Source organism: Aulonocara sp. 'chitande type north' Nkhata Bay, linkage group LG22 (assembly GCF_057382095.1).
Source record: "Aulonocara sp. 'chitande type north' Nkhata Bay isolate Kocher_YH1m ecotype deep benthic linkage group LG22, A_spYH_male_GT1.1, whole genome shotgun sequence".
Lineage (NCBI taxonomy): Eukaryota > Metazoa > Chordata > Actinopteri > Cichliformes > Cichlidae > Aulonocara > Aulonocara sp. 'chitande type north' Nkhata Bay.
Genome location: NC_141364.1, coordinates 37,269,955 through 37,273,180, shown reverse-complemented (window position 1 = coordinate 37,273,180; position 3,226 = coordinate 37,269,955). Strand labels below are relative to the sequence as shown.

General features: G+C 39.0%; 1 pseudogene; it reads right to left on the bottom strand.

Annotated features, from left to right (window-relative positions):
• Window positions 1-328: 328 nt before the first annotated feature.
• Window positions 329-3,226, bottom strand: part of LOC147304648 (uncharacterized) — a 5,481-nt pseudogene continuing 2,583 nt past the window's right edge.

Genomic DNA, 3,226 nt, shown 5'->3' with positions numbered 1-3,226 from the left:
CACTGGTCACGTGACTTTTGCCAAACGAAGCAAGCCTCGACACAGTGCTTCTGAACCAGTGTGTTGGTTTTTTCGACACACGCTCCGGAGCGTCAGCTTCAAGCGGGCCATCACTACCTTCAAGTTTTTTTTTTTTTTGTTTTTTGTTTTTTTTTTTTTTGTTGATTTCTCAGAAATTCTGCTCTCCTAAAATGAATGAGCAGTTATGGATTTAAAAACCCGTCACAGCTCTGATAAATTCATCAGTAGAATCTGCAGACACACAATGTTAAAAACAATAAATTGCACAAAAATGCTGGATGTGGAAAAAAACAAAACAACTCACATATGCAGTTTATTTATTTTATTTGTTAGAAGGTTCAATAAGCACTCCAGTTGAGTTTTCTGTCAATTATTTCATGGTTGAGACTTTACAGGATTAAACTGAAACAAGTTAGATTTTACAATGCAGAAATATAATTAGTGCTATAACTGCTACAACTATTATAACTACATGTGTAGCGCTTATGAAAGAGGTTATAGATGGGATCATAAAAGGAAAAAATGGTTTTGTTGTTTTTACTTCATGTGCATCCTGGGTATAGACCAGTATAAAGGTGTTTCTTCCCAATAATTGCTGTCTCGCATCCTTCATATTGCATTTTAAAACGTAGAAGCCTGATTTTATTATTACATATAATTTCTAACAAGCACATTATACGGAGCTGGAGAGTAAACAGTTTGAGCAAATCCACACTCATTCTGTCAGAGCATCATTTATTCATCAGAATCAGACCAAAGCAGATGTATCAGGTCACCTCTGCACCTTATGATTCTGGGGTGTAAAATTCTCCTGTCCATGTCTTAAACTGAATTGTTCGTAACACACTCATAAGATCCTTACGAACCTCTTCCTCTGCTCTCTGCCTGTTTTCAGCTGAGTGTTCGTGCACATGTGTTTTATTTTTAACTTCTTCCTCATTTGTAAGCAAGTTGCTCAGGCTCTCGGGTTCAGCACAGTTACCATACTCCCACTCTTTTGTTTCTGTTGTGTTCAAGCCAAACAAATTGTGACATGATCTGCAAGGGTTCATTTTTTCATCATTACTGAGATTAAATGCTTCACACCTGATGTCTCCAGGTACTTCAATGGTTCCATCAAAGTAATCTTTCTTGACCTTTTTTGGATAATAGGTCATCACTGCACCAGATACATATTCATCCCATTTGCTAAGACAGGAGGCAGCAATCACAATTTTCCCCGGGTTAGGACCGTTGGTGGACATGGAGACTCCGTAGTACCTCTCTGAATTTTGGTCGGTTTTGGATTTCTGGGAAATGCAGATGGTGGAGGAGACCAGAAAAAGTGGAGCAAGGTTTTTGATGAGTTCTTGCAGACTCTTTATTTGCTCTTCGTTCTCTGGATTCTTCAGCAGGACAATCTGGAAATAGTTACAAATACAGCCTAAATGTTACACCAGCATCCTAGAAATGATCAGCTTCCATTTGTTTATATTGTTTATATTGTAACTGTAATATTTTTATAAATATCTGACTCTAATTCATGAGATTTTTGTGATTTCTTTTAATATATAGTTGATCCTTGGCGGTCGCACACACTGGCGTATGTGTTCTGTGTCAGAGTTGAAACTCCTTTCAATGTAGTCCAAAGCATCGACATAAATATCCTTGTCTGTTACAGGGATACCAGTTATCTCACCGTGCACATATTCTCCATCCTCTTTGCTGTCCATCACACCAAAGTGTATTGTGCCATTTGATCTGATATTCATACAACCAGCTGCAAATTTAAGAACCTCTTTGGCAAACTTAGCTTGGAGTCTTGTGCGATCCAATGTAGCAGCTACAGCAAAAGACTTAAATTCGTGGCATGGCAATATCAGATTAAAAGCACCTGATTCAGGCTGCAGGATTCTGTGTTTCACATATAAAAAATCAATCCCTTCTTGATCAAATGGCCTTGGTTTACAGTCTTCCTTTGAGATTAACACACATTGTTCCTGAGAAGCGTGGTTCTCCTCAAAGACATCTTGTTCTGTCTCTGTAGTTTGTGCTGGAGGACCATCACTTACTGTTGAAACAGACTGAACCAATTTCTGACTCCTCTTTTCCTCAAACTCAGTTCTTTTGGAACCAGTAGTTTTTTTCTTTTCTTGACATTTTTGCTGGGAGTTGATAAGCTCATCTCTTCTCTGAATAATCAAATGAGCAGGCCCTGACTTCATGTAGATTTTTGTTTTTAGAAAGTCCTCATTTAGTGCAAGTAGGATTTGTCCATTTACTTCTTCTTCATGGAGCTTTTCTATGTACTGTTCCTTCACTCCAATTGATCTTAGCCAGGTGCTTACTTCAGATTCAGTCCAATTCTTGGGTGACTGCTGAGGTGTGTCAGCTGTGAAAGGACAAAAAAGCAAAACAAAACATGAATTACCCTATGCATAAAAACATCAGTTAAATAAATAATGTGTGACAATAACTTTTTTAAGACAAAAACTGACAACATATTATACCGCTTCTTTATTTTGAAATTCCTTGTATATTAAAACATTTTTTCGCCGTTCCGCCTAATCGCATTATGTATGTGGCGAGAGGCAAGCTGCATACATAGTTCACCAGAGCAGAATTCATATTCTTTTACATACTATGGAGGCATTTTTTAATTTCTCTGCAGCTTCAGACTGAAGATATCAAGGATCTATGTTCACCAAAGAAGCAAAAACATGAAGGAAAGGGAATGTCATCTGGATAAAATGTCGCCTCAAGCCTCATATCCTGAGCTTAAATTGGGGCTCTAACACATGGAAATGCTTGATGACATCCGTAACCCCTTTTCTCTAAAAACCAAGTGAGATATCTCACTGTGGGAAGTGCCCTCTGGCGTGACCAATCATGGAAGCTCTACTACCACAACGTCTCTCGAAGACGAACCAACAATTTCGAGGACACGGGGTCCACAGACATCCTTTTATAATAGCCCCTGTGCCATAGATGTGACATAGGCTTCATTCTATGAGAGGTAGCCCAGGACACAAAGAATTGGTTGCTTTTCCTAAACCCCTGAGTCCTGTTTAGCTAAATGCATAATGCGCAGACAGGACAAAGTGAATTAAGCCGCCTCTGGCTCTCATCAGCAAATGGCCGGTGGATGAAAAACTGATAGCTCCAATGGTAGACTCCCTAACCTTAGACACAAAGGTAGGCTTAGGGCACAGAGCCACCTTTCTAT